We start from the raw sequence: 19,792 nt of genomic DNA, 5'->3' as shown, positions 1-19,792 counted from the left end.
GTCTCTAGTGGAAGGAGAAGGGCTTCAGCTGCATCACTCTGGGTTAATAAAAGAGGAATGTGGTTGAGAGAGGAACCATCAGTAGTGTACCACAATTTCCTGGCCTTGAACTTGGCGGGCCCTGCTGATAAAGGTAAATGCTGGAGAGTGAAGATAAGGGAGCAGAAACTTCAGGAAACTTCAGAAAAGAGGCCTAAGGTTTGAACTGAGTCCCTTGACGCAGCAAACAGCAAACTAAGACTGACCAGAAAGGCAGCAGAATTGTGTTTACAAATGTGTAAAGGACAAGGGCAAGTACTTGGTTGGGTTCGGGTTTTATGAGTTATTTGTTGTGAATTAGTTTGTGTTTTGTGTACAAAAAAATGCAGACAATGTAGAAGTACATAGCATAAAAAATGAAAGTATGGCCGGGCTCGGTGGCTCAGCCTGTAGTCCCAGCACCTTGGGAGGCTGAGGCGAGTGAATTGCCTGAGCCCACAGGTTCGAGACCCACTTGGCGAGACCTCATTTCTACAATAAATCGAAAATTAACCAGGCAGGGTAGCACATGCCTGTAGTTCCAGCTACTTGGATGGCTGAGTCAGAAAGATCGCGGGAGCCCAGCAGATCGAGGCTGCGGTGGCCGGGAGCATGCCACTGCACTCCAGTCTGGGCGACAGAGTGAGACTCCAACTCAAAAAAAAAAAAAAAATGAAAGTACACACACACACACACACACACACACACACACACACACACACACACTCTTTCTTTTTCCCTGGGGGAGCCATGGGTATCAACTGGGTGCATATCCTTACAGATGTAGATGTATGTCGTACATATGAATGTGTGTATCTATGTATTATTACATTGCACAAATGGGATTGTATACTATTTATACTATCCTGCAGCTTGCTTTTTATACCTCACAATTTATCTTTTGTATTTTTTCATCTCCATAAAAAGATCTCTACCTCCTTCTTTATATAAAATAAGCATAGGCAGTTCATATGCATGTACACTATGTAAAAAAGACAGGATGCATAGACAATTCCTCCAGTTTCCCAGCCAGGTAGCTTCTCCCCAGAGACAACCACTATTTCCAGTTCCCTAAACATCCTTCCCAAGTTGGGCAATGTGAATAAACACATGTATATATGTATTTATACAAATGGTAGCATACCTTCCATGTTGCTCAATACTTTACTTTTTAAATTTTAACTGTATATCTTGGAGATCAGATAGAGTTGCCTCATTATTTTAAATGGCGATATAATACTATATTTTACTGTAACTTGATTTAATCAAATCCTGTATCTGGATGTTTCTAATTTTTCACAATTAGCTGAATGCAACCACACGGGACAACTATTTAGAATTTATTCAGCAAAAAGAAAGAGAAGAAACTAGAATAGAAAGAAGACTAAAAGAAGGCATTTGAGACTGCAAAACAATTGTGAATTGAGAGTAGTTCTAATGTGTACAAGGCATTAAGATAAATTATTGAAAGGCAATTTGAAATTCTAGGTATTAACATTCTTATTTTTGAAAGAAAATGTTTTTATTATTTTCGAAGAATATACAAACACTGAAGAGCCCCTCTCTGTTTTGGGGACCTAACCCCTCTTAATGATCTGGATGAAGCATTTTTCTGGGACTATTAATAAACATTGTCTAGAAAGTCATTTTTTATTCATAGAAATGCCTGGTTAAGATGCTCTGGCATTTGGCATTTGTCAATGACTATTGAGTTGATACTTTTCAGAGAAGCTAGTTTTATAGATATTACCCCAAAAAATAAAGTCATTGAAATGATTCATTTACCAGGAAAACTCCAGAAAAAATAAACAATAGTGACACTTTCCTTCTATATAAAATATATGATTGATTAAGTGAGCTAACAAGATGAGATAGTGTGGGTGGCTGGAATCTCAGGCTCCAGGAATATCAATCCTGGCCACTGGTAGATAGGTGATGTTGGTCATTCAGTTCTTTTTGCTGTACTTCACCACTAGGAAGACAAGAGGAATAACTGTGTTCAATGCCTCTGCCTGCTCCAAACACATGCTGGAAGAAACAGAAGTGTGAACCTGCACACAGTCAAATGTTTTCAAGTAAGGCGCTCTTTATGCAATGACATCAGTGTGACTCTGGCCACGGGACATCTCCAAGAGCACATGGGGGTTAGAACAGAGGAACGCCTGTGTCAGAAGCAACCTGGGAGGTTTCTCAAGTGACTCCTGGCAGCCTCACTCCACCCATCCCAGCTGAGAACCATAATGATTGAAGAGAACCCTCGGTGGCTGATTCCACAACTTAGGCATCACAAGCATTTGCGTTCTAAACAGTGGGAAATGCTCACAGGCTTCAGTTTTGGGAGGACCTGAGTTTGGGGTTTGACTCCTCTTGTTATTGACTATATGATTTTGAACAATTTAACCCTTGGAAAGCCTTCATTTCCTCACCCATAAGGTGCCTGCCTTTCAGGTTGGTGTGTGGCTGCCACATTGTCATGCTCAAGAAATAGTTCCAGCCAGGCACAGGAGCTCACGCCTGTAATGCTAGCAGTTTGGGTTTCTTGTTAGCACTGACATGCATTTTCCACCCTGAACCATAAATTTAAGGCAATATTTGTTGTTATGAGGATTATTGATTACTTCCCTCATAAAGGTTTAGTAGATGTAGGTAGCATCTATGCAAACACATATGTGTAAGTATAGAATTTTAAGCCTGGACATGGCTTTGAAGTCATAAAGATTATTCTCATTTTCTAAATTGGGAACTGAGGCTCAGAAAGGCAAGAGGCTTACCATGGTGAGAGGGCTATGATGTAGGCTCAGGACAAGAGCCACCTCTTCCATCTCCCAGTCTCTTCCCATCTCTCTCAAACCACACATTTGATAAAAAATAAAATAAACTTGCTTTGAAAAGCTGATGACGAGACAGTTGTTTCCTTTGTATTGCAGGGGTCAGTGACATCATTGCATAGGACAAGAAAAATCCTTCCCCTCATCCAGCTAATAAAAATCAACTGCACAAAACAGGTGTAGAAAACCACCCGTACACTTGCAGAGGCAGCATCCACAAAACTCTGAGATCTCCTGGGCTCTGAAACTCAGAGAGACCTGCATTGTGAGGAAAAAGATAGTGAATAAGAGAAGAACTTTGCTTCTTCCCAGGCTCCCAGGCAGTTCCCTCAGGATGGTCCTGTGCTTCCATGCCCCCCTTGAAGAGTCCTAAGCTTTCCAAAAGTTCTACGTGTGTTCACATGGCTGCTTCTTCCTTGAATCCTTGGCTTGACCAATATGGACATGAGTGTGTCTGCAGTATATTCATACTACAATTCCCTGGGCCTGGGCAAACATGGAGGGGCCCAGAGATGCACTGTGAATTTGGGAAGCAAAGTATGGTTAGTGACAAACACCAAGAAATCTTAAATGCAAGTCAATAGATAACAGCTGAATGTGTGCCTCTAAAACCATGACCAGAGGACCTCCTGGCGTTCTCAACAGAGCAACACTGATTGAATAGCCATACCTGGGTCTGACTCACCAGACCCCGCGGAGTGGAGGGGAAGGTCACAAATCTGGAAGCACACTCAGTCCAGTTCTGGACACCTGCCTGTCTGCCCACGAATGACCACTATGGAATCTGAGGCCCACAGCTCAGCCCGGAGGTTATGCCTCTGTGCAAGGCCCAGCAACCACAGCAATCTCCACTCCAGCCGTGGCTGCCATCAGGAAGGCATCTGGTCCCTCCCGCTTGGCCCTCAGTTATGTGGTCACCAGTTATGTGGTCACTCAGTTATGTGGTCACCAGTGGCCATAAATTTCAAACTACTAAATGTTGACCTACTTCTGACTCTCACTGATGGCAGTACCCACCCCCCTTGGGAAACAGCCTTACTCCTGAGTACTCTCTGCCAAGTGAGTTTGCCTTGTCTCTTCCTCCACATCATTATAATTAATAAGCAACAATATCATCCCTCGTGGTTATGCTCTTATTAGGTGTTAACTGGCCCCAGCATCATTATCTCATTAAGTCTTTCCACCTAAATTACTTCATCAGCCTCCCTCCAAAGGAGGTTCACTGCTTTCTGACTGAACGGAATCCCCAACACCAACACTGGAAAGTGAGAAGTATCATCGCAGGCATTAGACTGGTTCCAAATATTAACATTTTTGAAAAGTCAATGTTATATCTACTGCTAGGAATACCTTACATTGCTATAAATCCTCTCATCCTAAGCATTTAATACAATACCCAAGAGCCTTTGAACTGACTCTTGCTCGTTTTGGGGGAGAAAGTGTTGTGGAAGAATATATTCTAGAATATTTACTGCAGTTAAAACTTCCTCCCACATCACAACCCACATTCTATTTGGATAAATTATTCCCAGCTCTTTCATTAAGATGCTGGAAGTCCACATTTTATAGAAAAGTCCATGAACGGGTTGGCACACTCACTCCCAACGTCAGTGGCTCCTGATACAATTTTGTCTTCGACTTCCCTGGCTATGCTTACCCTTTCTTTCCTTTAATACCATCCATTTTATAAATCAACCTTTGTAAAAAGTAAATGAAGATTGTTCTCATAAATGAATGACAAACACAGACTAACATATTTCTCCAGAAAGGCTTTCATTCCTGGGTACTGAGATCTTGCTATGCTTGTTGCCTCCTCTCTTGTCCTCACAATTCCATGTTCACCATGAACTCTTCATCTCATTCTCCTTCACTTCGAGGTTATGCACATTAGCCAGAGGTTTAGGGGTGCACCATCAACAGTTCAAACTTGGCCAGGTGCAGTGGCTCACACCTGTTATCTCAGCACTTTGGGAGGCCAAGGAGAGAGGACTGCCTGAGCCCTGGGCTTCAAGACCAGCCTGGGTAACATAGCAAGATCTCATCCATACAAAAAAATCAAAAAATTAGTTGGGCGTGGTGTCACACGCTTGTAGTCCCAGCTACTCAGGAGGCTGAAGCAGGAGGATCATCTGAACCTAGCAGGTTGAGGCTGCAGTGGCTGTGATTGTGCCACCGCACTCCAGCCTGGGTGACACAGTGAAACCCAGACTCAAAAAAAAAAAGAAAGTTCAAACTTGCCTTTTCATAGCTGGTCAATGCATTTTGTCTTTCACCCTCATGTCTCCTCCCTCTCCCGCCTTCTCGAATCCTTCCTTCACCTCCCATCATCTATCTTCACTTCCCCGGGCCATTTCCCATTTGTAAATGTCTTATGATCTCATATTCCTCGGACCGGCTCATGACTCCAACCCCTTCATTCATGGAATTGTCTTGCAGATTGCACCCTTACATGGGGGGCAGTACCTTCTGCCCTCTTGCTCACCCTCACCTTCCTGCCTCCCTGCTGCTGCCACTCTGTTTCCAAAGGAGTGATCATGATTTGAACCGGCAAGGTTGAATCTCCATCCCCTTCCATTTCTCCACTTAATATTTGAGATTCAGTTGTCATTCCAAGAGGGAAATCTCAGTTTACAGTTCTCCAGCCTTGTTATAGAAGCAATCAGACATACTGGGTCTCTTTTTCACTTAACGATGGATAACCCCAGGTGATGCCTTCTCAAATGAAATATTGCACAGTGAGCTGGTGTCAACCTCAGGTGTGTTGACCATGCTTTTACTCCTTTGGGAATGAAGCCTGTCTCCACAGTGAAAGGACACACTGGTATCTTATGAATCAATGTCAATAAGCCTTTTCTTTTAGGATCTAAAGTAAACCCCAGTTGGGCATGGTGGCTCATGCCTGTCATACCAGCACTTTGAGAGGTGGAGGCAAGAGGATTGTCTGTGCCCGGGGGCTCCAGACCAGCATGGGCAACTTGACAAGACCTCGTCTCCACAATAAAAAAATATTTTAAAATAGTTGGATGTGGTGGTGCTATTTGCTATCTGGCAAATAAGCAACAATATCATACCTATTTGGAAGGAGGCAGAAGGATCGCCTGAGCCCAGGAAGTCCAGCCTGCAGTAACCGTGATCATGCCACTGCACTCCAGCCTGGGCAACATAGTGAGACTTTGACTCAAAAAAAAAAAGAGAGAGAGAGAGAGATGCTAAAAATAACTCCAGTCTGATGGCCATCATCAATAACTCAAAAAACAACAGATGCTAGAGAGGATGCAGAGAAACAGAAACGCTTCTACACTGATGGTGGAAGTATAAATTAGTACAGCCTCATGGAAAACAATGTGGTGATTCCTAAAAGATCCAAAAATCAACCTCCCATACAACCCAGCAATCCCCCCTTCTGAGAATATACCTGGAGGAATTCAAATCACTCTATGAAAAAGATACCTGCACAAACATGTTTATTGCAACATCATTCACAATAGCAAAAACATGGAACCAACCATGCTGCCCATCGAAAGTAGGCTGGATAAAAAAACGTGGTACATATACATAATGGAATATTACACAGCCATAAAGGACAAAATTATGAACTTCTCAACAACTTGAATGGACTTAGAGTCAATAATACTCAGTGATTTATTACAGAACCAAAGAACTGAGTACCACATGTTCTCACTCACAAACAGACCCTAAATAATTTGCATAATACTATAAGAAAGGGATTTGCAGTAGTGGGAAACTGCCAGGGGAGGGAGTGTGAGGGAGCACACTTCATCAAGAAGGGTACCTGATCTCAAACCAGGTGAAGTGGGGACCAAAGTGAGGCCTGAACTTTACCTGTATAATAACCATTTGTATACCCTACCCTGAATGGCATTCCACATCTTTAAAATAAAAATTAAAAAAATAAAAATAAAGTAAACTCCTACATACATACCCTACTGTCACCAAATGTCCTGTTGTATCCAACCTCTGCCTAGAAGACCATAATTTTAGTTTTTAAATGTTTCTGCTAGTGTTTTGTTTTTGAACCTTCACAGGCTTTGAGGCCATTTTTCCTCTCTCTTAATCTTCCTTTCTTTCTCCTGAATTCTCAGGAGAATTACTTTTAACCAACACTGAAGCCTTTCCCTCTTTCCCTTATTTTCTCTACTGCAGGACTGTCCCTCCCCTAGGTACCTTCCAATTCCCACCTTCCTATGCACTGCAGGGATGGCTTCTCCCTCTGCTCAGTCCCACCTCTGCACTCACCTCCTCCCCTCTGTCACTTTATTTTACTCCATATACATACACTATTTCTGTCCCTGGCTGGGTCCAACAATTGGTATGGCTACTGAAGATCCCCCTGCCTGCCTCCCTGAACAGCCACATGACTGCCACGAGTCCCTCTGGTGCTGGCAGGCAACAGGCATCAGAGTCATCGACTTCATGAGTGAGAACACCACGGCAATGGACACCAATGTATTGACTGGAGGACAGCCTCATGGCATAAGGCTCAAGAAAGAACTAGGATGACGTCCCAAACTCTCTCACCTCTGACTGTTCATTCTTTAAGCCTATTGACATTCCCATTTCAGTACAGGCCTATAGTAGCTTTATATGGGAATGAGTAAACTGTCAATGGAGTCAGTAGTAGTCACTGAAACCTACACTCATTTCCATGTGATGATGACTTGACACTCACTCTACCTGGTCAGAGGGATAGGTTGCTTATGCAGTGGGAAATCCTGCTCCTTGAATGAACTACTATGAGTATGTTTCTTTGAAAAGAATTGGATTTTCCTTAGTTAATCCTTTTTTTAAATAATCCAAATTATCTACTCTTTTTTTTCTAAAACGTGACCCCTTACCCCTTCCATATTCTATTACAATTCACACACGATTTCTCTGGAGGGCACAATAGAATCTAATTTTCTTCATTATTCAATTTGGATCCTGTTAAGTGAGACAGGCATTCACTGACAAGAAGAACATTTAAATTTTGGCAAATAAGTTCATTAGTATTCCAAAAGCTTTGCACCCCTCATATTTAACAAACCTTTCCATTACAGAGTAAAAAATCCTGCAAAATAGTCTAACAAATTAGCAACAGGGCCACCAAGAGAGTACAGTCAACCCTGATTCAGAGATGTCTCTGTTTATCAGTTTTCTGCCAATCATTAAAACAAAAAAGGTGAAACATGCAATTATAGACAAGGAGACAGAACTCCTAGTTCTTCCATCCTAGCTGAAGCAGAAGAGTTTTAATTGCTTGGGAAAATAAGACTTGTGTTTTCTCTCTCAAGAGGGACAGAGGAAACAAACGTAAATTGCCTTAGAGTCCATGGCTGGAGCCATAAGGTCCTGACTATGCAAATGAGCAGTGGAAAGACCAGCCATCATCTGTACATTTTGTCCTCACAGTGGTCAATGTCCAGATACTTAGAAATGTGAGATGAGTGATGGTGTTTCCCTTTTGTTAGAATGTTTAGAGTCACGTAGATGTACCAATTCTGCTTCTGTATAATGGGAGTAACACTGCCCTAAAATACTACGACATGTTGTCAATTATTCCCAAGTTGATCTTCCATTTGTGGGAGTTTCTCAGGCTCTTGGTTTCTCTTCTAAGTTCTACCAGCCATTCGATTGTATGAGCCGTATGCTGTTTTTAATATATTTAACAAAGGGAAAGTAAAAACAAGAAGAGGAGATAAAATGCTAATCAACCCATTCAGTATTAATGCACATCTGCAAACATAAAGAAAGAGGAAAAAAGTAAAGCTCTTGGCCATAGAGAGGTGGAGACATGAGCTGGACATGTCTGTCTGTTACTGGACCTCAACTCGGAAGTAAAACTGAAAGTCAAGAGTTATTAATTCCACCATTTAAGCCAGAAATTAAAATCCTTAAAATTATTTCCCAGGATGAGATTCTCAAATGAAATAGTCTGCATTAGTAATTCTGAATTTAAAATTCCATTGATTCTTCCATGAAATATTCTCTGCATTCAGAGATATACATCAAATAGATTTGTTAATGATGGGAGAAAAATGAAGCAAGGTTTCATTTGGAGTCGCAATAAGGTAAGAATTCATAGCAACTTTTTTTGTCTGATTGATTAGTGTTTTCCTCTCTTTTTTCAAGAAGTTGCCAGCCTAACATAGGAGTCACAATAAGGTAAGAATTCATAGCAAGTTTTGTTTGTCTGATTAATTAGTGTTTTTCTCTCTTTTATCAAGAGGTTGCCAGCCACAGGGAATGTATGAAGCCCATGTATGAATGTATGGAAGATGTCTGTTCACTGAGAGGTAGCTGTTAAGTGTAGGAAGTATTCACCCAGATTCTCTCTACCTGGTCAGGGGTGGATTGCTGAGGACAGAGTAGTCAGGGGTCTTCATCATGTGGAAGATGGACTCGCTACAGGTTTATCCCAAAAAGTACAAGGTTGTTTCTTCCTTATACCTGAAGACATCTCTTTTCACAGTGCCCCTGGGCCTGAATGACTATCTGATGTGTATCTCAGGGCACTTCAAAATTGCTTGGGCAGAATGGGGCATCTATCTGTAGTTGATTACCCTGCGATACAGAGCCACCCCCTTTGACATGGCTGATGCTCTCCAAAGGAAAAGCCAGCAAATGAAGGAAAGGAGGTTTTTGTCCCCTCTCCTAGGAAAACTTCTGGAGTCTCAGAAAGTGCCAGATTCACCTTGTATCTGCAAATCTAGCACACACCTCATATGCAGCACATGGTATATGCATCACTGAAATGTGAGGAAGGAGTGAAGGAGAAAGAGAAGGAAGAAAGAATGAAGAAGGGAATAAAGCCCCTAAACTCTCTACAGGGTATATTGCTAGAATCTTCCTAACTCCAAAGGGGAGAAGCAGACTTCTTGTATCCTAAAATACTGATTAAACATCCCTCTGAAACACCAGCAGCCAGGTAACTATGAAGGTCTATTTGACCTAGCTGCTTAAGAATATGAGAGCTAGAAATTAGTCCGCTATAGCCTTGGACCTGACCTTAACAGGTGTTGAGCTAGGAGGGGTTTGGAGTGACTCAAGGGGCATCCAGGTGGAATGTGAAGTGATGTGCCCACAGTCAATATGTTAATATTAGAATAAAGTCTAAAATTCAGGTCTGAAAGTCCCTGCCCAGCAGTTTTCACACTGCAGTCTCCTACTTAGAACAGAAGCAACAGCTGGTTCCCAAATCCTGTCCCTTCCTGCTTCCTTACCCAAGCATCCTCTGCATTCTGCCTGTCCCTACTTTCTCCCCCTAAGGAATTCATCAAACCATTTCAATCCCACACATGATTCTCCCAAGAGAAGGACCAGTCAATGTATCTTCCTCTCCTTGTGTTTCCATGGAAGCATCAGTACATTTCTGAAATTTCAGTGCCTTTGTAGGTTAGTCCTCTGAGTGGTTTTCCAGCTGATCTGCCTTTAACCTGATGCTGATGACAGTCATTGCTTGAAACGAAGAGGACAATCTAGTTGATGCTCCTCTTCTCGGGGTGGACAGCCATCCACGAAGTCTTCTTGGTGAGTTCGAAGAGTTCAGCAACAGTAGCAAGAAGCAATGCAGGGAAAGGCCATGCTCCTCCCAAGGAGTAGGTTTCTGTCTCAGTAACTGCAAAATTATAAATCGAAGATTAAAAAGTTAAGCCACTACTCAAGTGAGGATCTCACTAAATACATGGATTAAACAAAGCTCGATGATGGATTCACTGGAGTCTAAATGAAGTCTGTGGTTTTCCAGGCAGTGGGACACAGATCGCAAAAACACACAAGGTGTGACTTGGAATCACTTTCCCTATTGTTGCTGTACCAAGGGAAAGGGCGAAACTATAATTGCACTTTAATACAAGTGAATCTCCATGCCAAAAGCATGTAGTATGAGTGGGCTAGGAAGGGGTATACTCTGGGAAGAGGAAAGCAAGATCAAATAATTCTTCATAGTACTATACAAGGCCGACCTGATTGGAATGGGAATGAGGGACCTGAGAGAGAGCTGAAGACATAATCATATCTGGGGGCAAACGCAGATTGAGGATCCTGTGAAAACTTAGAAGCACAGTCACTCAAAGTCACCCAAACCATATCTAGATCCTCAGCAGTCAACACGATGGATTCCCAAAGTCTTGAGCCAAGTAAGACAGATTGATAGTAATCTTGCCAGAAGGTAGTCTAGATGAAGCAACACTAGCTTTTGGCCTCCCAACCAGAAGCATCAAATGCCATGTGTCATTGCACCACTGTCAGGACCCTGGGCAAAATGTCAACTCAATGATTATCTTTTGCTGCCATCCTCTCCCTAGCTATATCCCTCCATCCCCTTCCTCAGGTTCCAGGAGCTCAGCAATTATCCATCTTCTCTGACTTCTCTAAGGCTATAGATAGCAGTTAAACAGAAAGTCTTCCAACTATTAGAGTTGACCATTTCATACTAGAGTACTAGCAGTGGTGACTTCAACGCTCCCATGAGGCATTTGCAATTCATAAATGGAGCTTGTATTAAAAAATAAATAAATAAACTTTTAATTATTGGAATGTGGGAAGAAGAGAGGGGAAGGGGACATGTGAGGGGAGGGTCTTCATGTGCTTCTTGTTCAATGCCACCACCATCCCACACCAACTGCCAAACCTTCAAACAGTGGGCATCAGCCACTTTACCCCCTGAAGACACTGGACAGCTGCAAACCCTGGTCTGAGAGGACCGTTCTGTTCTCAGGGCACACAGAAGAGATGGGTGCCATAGAGAAGCTTCCTGCAGATGTCAACAATCATGTCTGCAATCCCAGTGTCTCTCCTGGTCCAAATGCCTCACTTTACTAAGAAGCAGACTAAACGGTGAGTGGCTAGCCCAGGGCCACATAGGGGCTCAGTGAAAAGTAGAGCCAGGATTCAGCTGGGTCTCTGGAATCCCAGTACACAGTCCTGCCCAAGTAAAGCCTCATGACCACAACATATCATATGTGCTCCTGACACAGTCCAGAAGATCCTAGACCCTATTCCTCAGTTTCTAGCAGTATTTGAGTGGTGTCAGAGAAGTCATTTCCCCTTCCTAGACAACAGTTTGGTTCAGTGGGTCTGTGGCAAGGCACAGGAATCTGTTAATTAGCTTCTGGAGGACTCTAATCTTCCAGGTGTGGGAGCCACCTCTACACTTGGTCACCCCCTATCTATCAGCACCTTGCAGAGAACTAGATTTCCCTGCAGGGGTTGGTCTGAGGGCAGCCTCTGTAACCTTAATATCAAAGGGCTTCTGACCACTAGGTCAAAAGTCAGAGCCCTGAAAACAAACAACAGCCTTGAAATCTCAATCAAGGAATGCTTAGAATGAGCCAGAAAGGTCTCCACTTAGACCAGCAGACCTTAATGGCTTTGTGTCTGGCAACATCCCAGCAACGCCTTCAAGATTCCTGTCTAACCAATCTTCCAACATGTACTGAGCCCTAACTTTGTGTAAGACTGTGTGCAGGGGGGCTTAGATGAATAAAAAAAAAAGTCCTAGTTGTAAATAACCCACTAAGAAGAGAAGACACATACAACAAAATGAGCATCCACGTTGCAGAGTGATGTTGTTGACCATGAAATACAACAACGCAGATCAGTGTCATATAAGCACCTCATACAACTCAAAGATTTCCAAACCCACTTCCTGGCAGAATCATCGATGGTGGTTCCTAAACCCCCATCCTGTGGATTCTGATTCAGTGAGCCTGAGAAAGAGTCTGGAATCTGTATTTTTAACTACTGGTTGAACCCTATGCAGCCAGTTCATAGATCAGCATTTGAGATCCTTCTAATGCATTGAGAGCCAGGCCATGACGAATCCAAGGGAATGTGACATGGTTGCTTCATATAAGTGGTGTGCTCCTCCTCAAAATTCTTAACCTATGCCAATTGACCCCTAGAACTCAAGTCTGCTTGGTTTTATTCCTTTTAGGCAGTCTTGGCCTATGCTATCTTAATACCTCCTATATAGGGCCTCCATTGTGTTCCCAATAGGAATCTGTTTTCTGGAGAAGGGTGCAGCTTTATTCTTCAGGAACACACACAAGCCAAAAGTCCATGTACAGCCAAATACTGCATAATTCTGTTTATATAAGTACATAATTCTGTTTACAGAAAATGTCTCAAATAGGCAAATCCATAGAGCTAGAAGACAGATGAATGGTTGTCAAGGGCTAGGGAAGGTGGGATGTGGAACAACTGCAAATGGTGATGGAGTTTCTTTTTGGAGGTGATAAAGACATTCTGGAATTGGATAGTGGCAATGCTTGCAAAACTTTGTGACTGTACTAAAAACCACTGGATTATACACTTTTTTACATAAAAGTCTTTGGTTTTTAAAAGATGCAGGCACCAAGGAGATTGCTTTAACAGAGAACACAAGAAGAGAGACCACAGTAGAGGTATTTACAAGCAGACTGTTTCTGGCCTGTATCAAGCCACCCTTGACCTTGACACGTTGTACATTGCCTCCTCAAGCAGTGCTGTGAGACTGCGATTTAGGATTTGGGGTAAAAGTGACAGGGTGAGTCAGGACTAGTGAGGAGGGGCAGGGTATGAAGATTCTTGCTGCACACTTAAGAAGGTTAGACTTTATTCTACAGGCCAGGACAAGCCAAAAGCTTTGTTGTTTTGTTTTGTTTAAGAGGGGGAAAGGGACCAGATCAGAAAAGCATCTCTGAGCATGATATAAAGGTAGAATAGCTAGGATAGACAACCAGAGCAGTGCAAGCAACAGGGAGGAAACTGTAATTGTCAGCCCCAAACCAAGGCAGTAGCAATGGAGGCAACTTAAGTCAACTCACTGCAAAGACTTTCCCTGACCGATGATAGATCCGATAATAGAGTGTACACCTGCACTTGACTATATAGCTCTGATTGATGGCAGATACGTTTATAGCAAAAGAGTGTACACATGCACTCTATTATATAGCTCTGATCACTGATAGATCTGCTTATAGCAAAAGGGTGTACACGTGCACTCTACATATAACTCTGATCAATGATAGATCTGCTTATACCACAAGGTATACACATGCACTCCACTGCATAGTTCTGGTCCATGACAGATCTGCTTATAGCAAAAGGATTTACATAGGCATTCTACTATATAACTCTGCCCAATGATAGATCCACTTATGGGAAAGGGGTGTACATGGGCACTCTACTATATAGCTTTGATTGATGGCAGATCTGCTTATAGCAAAAGGGTGTACACATGTACTCTACTATACAGTTCTGATTGATGGCAGATCCACTTATAGCAAAGGGGTGTACATGTGCACTCTACTATATAGCTCTGATCAATGACAGACCTGCTTATAGCACAAGATGTACACAAGCAATCTACTATATAGCTAGATCATCAGTTGATAAAAAAAATACTATCATCATGAAGAGGGAGACTTTAGCAAAGCAAGGAATGGAGCTATGAGAGACATAGAGAGGGTTTCAGAATACTTGGAGACTGGGCTTGGCATATAAAAGGTCGAAAAAATGTTCTTGGCTTGGAAAGGGACAGCTTTAAATCTGCTTAGGAAAACAAACTCAAATAAAGGCAATAAAAGGGACACACATAAAGAAGTTAGGCATTAAGAAATTAAGAGGAAATATGGGAAACCAGCAGGGACAAAAACAACCAGGCAATGAAGAACATTGAGGGTCCCTAATGCTCAGATTCATGCAGAGGAGAGAGACCAGGGAAGACATTTCAAAATGATATTGTAATGCAGGCACCAAGGAGATTGCTTTAACAGAGACAGAATGTGAGAAGAGAGACCACAGTGGAGACTTTTACAAGGAATAAAAGAAGAAGACAAAAATATGGGAAAGGATTTTAGTGATTGGAGACCAACAGGAAAAGATGAGTCTTAGCGATGTCAGAAAGGAAAATATGACAGGATTTTGGAATATTCTCAGAGCGAAAATAAGGTCTAATCTGTAAAAAATACAAAGTTCTTTCTCCATGAGTGTTTCACAAGCAGCCCGGAGGAGAGCCAACAACAACAAGAAATCTGCATTCTGGGGGTGGAGGAGGAGAACGCATTACCAGAAAGTCCTGAAAGTGAAGGCAGTGGAGACCTGAGACCTTGTCAGGCTTGGTTTTCATTGGTTGTAACATCACCCAAGAAGAAAAAAGTGTTCCACAGAACAGACTTTTCCAGAGACAACCTTGTAATGACTCGAAGCATTCTGGGAGAACTGCAGTGTGCAAGAAGCTGAAGGGAGAAGCCTTTGCTCTATACATGGTTCAGGGATAAAAAGACCACAATAACAGTAACAAAACATCCTGTTTAAATATATCAAGCTGGACATGAAAGGGGAAGAAATACAAGGAGGTAGGAGGAGGTAGCATCACTGACAGCAGCAGGAACGGACTGTCACAAGTACGTTGTGTGATGCCTGCCATCTTCCCTGTGGTATTCCATCCAAGTCCCCCAGCAGATGGGCAAAATTGCCCCATTTTGTAGAAGATACTTGTGGAGGCTACATAAGATTGGTAACCTGCAGAGTCACATAGATTGTATGTTTTAGAGCCAAGTCTTTTGGGGCTCCCAAGCTTATGAATTTTTCATCACACCACATGGGGGGCTGTGGGTCCTCTTCCACCTGGGTTCCTGCAAAAGCCTTCCCATCTGATGTGGCTCTCACCTTACACTCCTCCATTCAAAATGTAGCCTGAGCCAGCTTCCTAAAATGCAAATTTCATCATGGTGCTGCCCTCCTCAAATCCTGCCAGTCAATTCCTTTCAGTCTTAGATAGAGTCCAAATTGTTCAGCATTCCCCACAAGGCCCTCAGGATCTGGCCCTTCTCACCTTCCCAACCTTGGCTCAAGCCTTTCCCTACAGGAGACAACGCGATGACCCTGAATACATTCAAGTCGCTGAACTATGCCATGCTCCTGCTCCCCTCCAAGCCTTCACATGCTGTGTTCCTTGCATCTCAAGTGCTCTCCTTCCTGACCTCCTACCCTCTCCTCAGGCAGTCCAGACAATGGGTGTCCTCCTCTCTCCCAAGACTTAACACACCTTAGCTACAAGAGGAAAGATCTTGTTTCTGTCTTGTTCGTCTTTGCACCCACGACACCTAGCACGTGCCCTGACATATCATAGGTGCTAAGCACATACATTGGGAGGGGCAGAGCTGTGCCTGGTTACTAACTCACAGACATCAAAGTCTTTACTCAACATCTGCAATTGACTGTCCATCCCTGAAGATTCTTTTCTTGGGCAAGTCAAACAATTCAACAACATTGCACAGAATATACTCTCACTGTGCATCCTGTGCTCAGAGTTATGAATACTTCCAAGGACAAGGTTCAGTTCTTGCCCTAAATGAGCTTTCCATCTAGCAGAGGAGCCTTCCTTCTCCAATGCGTTGTGATTCACATTCACTTTAAAGCTTCTCAGGACTGAGCCAACAAGGGGTCACAAGAGTCTGTGAGGCACATGATCATGGCCAGTTGACCGATCAATCATTCGCTACTGGAAGATGAGCAGCTTGGGATTGAAGGCTGAGTTACTCATCATTATCTGCACCTGGCATAGTGGCTGGTACCTAAAGACATGCTTAAAATAGCCAGTGGGTGAGTGAAGGAAGAAAAAAAAGACAAACACGCAAGCCAGCCATGTCTTGGAATAAAACTTTGGAATCTGGGTCAGAGTCTCAGCAGGAATTCTCTTCCACCACTAAACAGAGAGATGGCTCAGTGATAAGTCCTTTAGATAAAACCAGCCCATTAGACAGAAACACACACACACACACATGCCAGACTGCTGAGCCAGTGGGGCATGGGGACAGGGCACAAGCAGGGCAGGGTGGGATTTTATATATCTTCCAGTGCCAACCTGAGCTTTCTCCTATGCCCTCAGGTTCAAAAGGGAAACATGATAGGGCAGTTTCAGCCACACAGGGCACTGACATGGCTTCAGCTGACCCAATACCTGCTCAGTGAGGCCAACCGCAGAGATGGATCAACAGATCAACAGGTAGACACATCAATGTAGTGTTCGTCACACATATGCAAAACCTATTAAGAACACTCTTTGGTGCCACAGTATTTTTTTTTTTAATTTGGAATCTCGTTCTGTCACCTAGACATTCTCATGGCCACTGCAGCCTTGACCTGCTGGGCTCAGGTGATCCTTCTGCCTCCACCTTCCAAGTAGCTGGAACTACAGGCATGCACCACCACACCCAGCTAATTTTTTTTAAAAATTATTGTAGAGATGAGGTATCACCAAGTTGTCCAGGTTGATCTCAAACCCATGGGCTCAGGCAATTCTCTCATCTTCGCCTCCCAAAGTGCTGAGATTACAGGTGTGAGCCACCATACCTGGCAGTACCATAGTATTTAAAATACTAATTAATAATCACCTTCTTGAATAAATATCCAACAGAAACAAAGATATATGGCTAGTTGCTATACCTTTCAAAATCAGCACCAAATACCCAAACAGAAACAGTGATCGAAATAGCATCATTTCCACACATCCACACAAGTTCACATACACACACTTCCTCCTGAAATTTACCTGCTGCCAATTTGTCAGTTACTTGAATAAACAGCATTTCTGCCACACGCTTTAGTACCAAATAGCCTTGTAGTCAGTTGAAAATCTTTATCAAAGTTGGAGTCGGGTATTATTTTGACACCAGACAGTCCTCTGCTTTTGTGTGGAATCACTGTGCTGCCTCAACAGCCATGATCCTGCTTTTGTGCCGACAATCAGCAGGTCATTAGTGTACCATACAAATCGCCCCAGACTCAGAATGGAACCCTGGGGAACTGAGGCCATACAGACTGGTGAGAAGATATGGCGAGCCTGGCAGCTATCTCTGATGGCATGATTGCAACCACATGACAGTTTAATACAGCAGTTCCCTGAGCTGTTCACACGGCCCCTTCTGATTAATGGTGTCAATGATCATTGTGAATTTTTTAAGTTTTTGTGGAGCATGCCATAGCATCCTACTATTAGAGCACCAGACGAACAAAGGCCTTTATGAAATGACCATGGTTTGCCCTTGTTTTACAGCAAATGGTTTCCCATGTTGGTAACACACGTTTATTTGGGTTTGGCAGAGGGGTGGGGGAACCCTGCTGTATGTTTAGAAAGTTCATGAAGACATTTTTGCGTAAGAAAATGAATGCAAGATAAACAGAAACTCAGAATATGAGTCAGAATTTATACACACACAGGATACGTGCACACACAGAGATACACACACATAGGACAAGGTTTATTTCACTATATCCACATCTGGCAATGATGTGGGTATTGTGGAACGATGTCAGATTCCCTCCAGAAAGCCCTTAGGCTACAAGAAAAATCACCCTCCACCTAATAACCCATCTTAGGTCTATCTCCCACATGGTAAAGCCCTGTTTTGCTTTATCCCAACAAATTGGTCCTTGGATTCCTCTCCAGCTGTTGGGGCTTCTGCCCACAATGTATTGCACACCAGCAATGAGCGAGACTACATACAACAGAGCCAGAATGCCCAAATCCCTGGGATGTGTGTGTGTTAAGTAACCTCACCTGGGAGGAGTCCTGAGTACCCAGGACTGAACAGCCTGTGTGTAGGGGCTTGACCCGTAATAACTGCTCAACAAACAGCCACAATTTTTTTTTAATTGAAATAGTCTGAGCTGGGTATGGTGGCTCAAGCCTATAATCCCAGCACTTTGGGCGACCAAGGTGAGGGGATTGCTTGAGACCAGGAGTTCAAGACCAGCCTAGGCAATGCAGCAAGATCTCATCCCAATTTTAAAAAATAAAATTAAATAAATAAAATATCCGGGGCTCTAGGTCTAGAAGAAAAAGCAGAGTTTTCTAAACAGATTACCACCAAGGCAATGAGGATGCTAAAATACACAAACAAATAACCAGATTTTCCTCATAATTTCCCCTTGCCTGTTTTCTACCACAGTTCAATTTGGCTTGAGAAATACCGGGAAGTCTGTGTACCCAGCATTGGGCTGGCCCCAGATGCATGAAGATGACAGTGGCCACCTCTGGCCCTGGGTGGCTGTCCCTTTTCCGGAGACACAAAACATCTAGGATCCCTTCAGAACAGAGTCTTTTGCCACTGCAACAGCTTTCAGAAAGTTTATTAGGCAAACCCATATACATAAACAATCCTATAAAGGGAAACTACTTGCTCTGGTTAACAGTTATGATTTAGGTGAGCTGACTTCTTCATGTTTTGGGAGACTCCTTAATGTATACCTTCCATTCAGACAGGAATCATCTTTTTATTTTGAAATGACTTGCCTAGAATTAATGGATGAATTTAGCTTCAAATATGCTAAGAATTAAATAAGTAAATATAAATTAAATTAATACTAAATTTAAAAGCCTGTTTTAGCAAGTCTATAGATGTAATTTTTATCTTATGTAAAAAATACATCACAGTGTCACAAAACAAGGGATCTAAAATTTAAAGTTACCAATACTGTTGGCTATCAATAATTATTACTAATATCAATAGATAATGTGGTGGTGCACACCTGTACTCCCAATTACTTTGGAGGCAAATATGGGAGGATCAGTTGGGACCAGAAGGGTGGGGGCTGGGATGAGTTGTGATCATGCCACTGCCTGGGTGACAGAGGGAGACCCTGTCTCAAAAAAAAAAAAAAGAGAGAAAATGTGAGCCCTTTGGTCTATGTGTGTTGGTTGTGTGCAGGCATGTAGCCAGATGTCCTCAACACTTGGGGTTGTTCAATATTGTCACTAATGTTTGGAGGTTCCACCCAGCACAGGATTTTCCTTTCCATTTTTACCAAGTTTTTGGAGTTTAAGTGAGACAAGATGCCTCACCTGCTCCATATTAACGCAAAACAGTTTCCTGTTAACATGGCATTTAGGGGCTAACCCTTCCTCTTCCTCCCCCTTCGCCCCGCCCTCCTCTCCAGCTTCCTTGCTTTACTAGCCTCAT

The 19,792-nt window shown here is 42.9% G+C and overlaps 1 long non-coding RNA gene across 1 annotated transcript in view; it reads right to left on the bottom strand.

Annotated features, from left to right (window-relative positions):
- Window positions 1–7,865: 7,865 nt before the first annotated feature.
- Window positions 7,866–19,792, bottom strand: part of LOC103267765 — a 35,973-nt gene continuing 24,046 nt past the window's right edge. Inside the window, exon 2 of the long non-coding RNA XR_504770.1 lies at window positions 7,866–10,461. This is a non-coding gene — a long non-coding RNA (uncharacterized LOC103267765). The remainder of the gene's footprint in view (window positions 10,462–19,792) is intronic.

This window comes from Carlito syrichta, unplaced genomic scaffold, assembly GCF_000164805.1.
Source record: "Carlito syrichta isolate Samal-C Ts95f unplaced genomic scaffold, Tarsius_syrichta-2.0.1 Scaffold308240, whole genome shotgun sequence".
In the NCBI taxonomy this organism is placed as follows: domain Eukaryota; kingdom Metazoa; phylum Chordata; class Mammalia; order Primates; family Tarsiidae; genus Carlito; species Carlito syrichta.
Note: the sequence above shows the minus strand (reverse complement) of the source record. Positions and strands in the feature narration are given on the sequence as shown.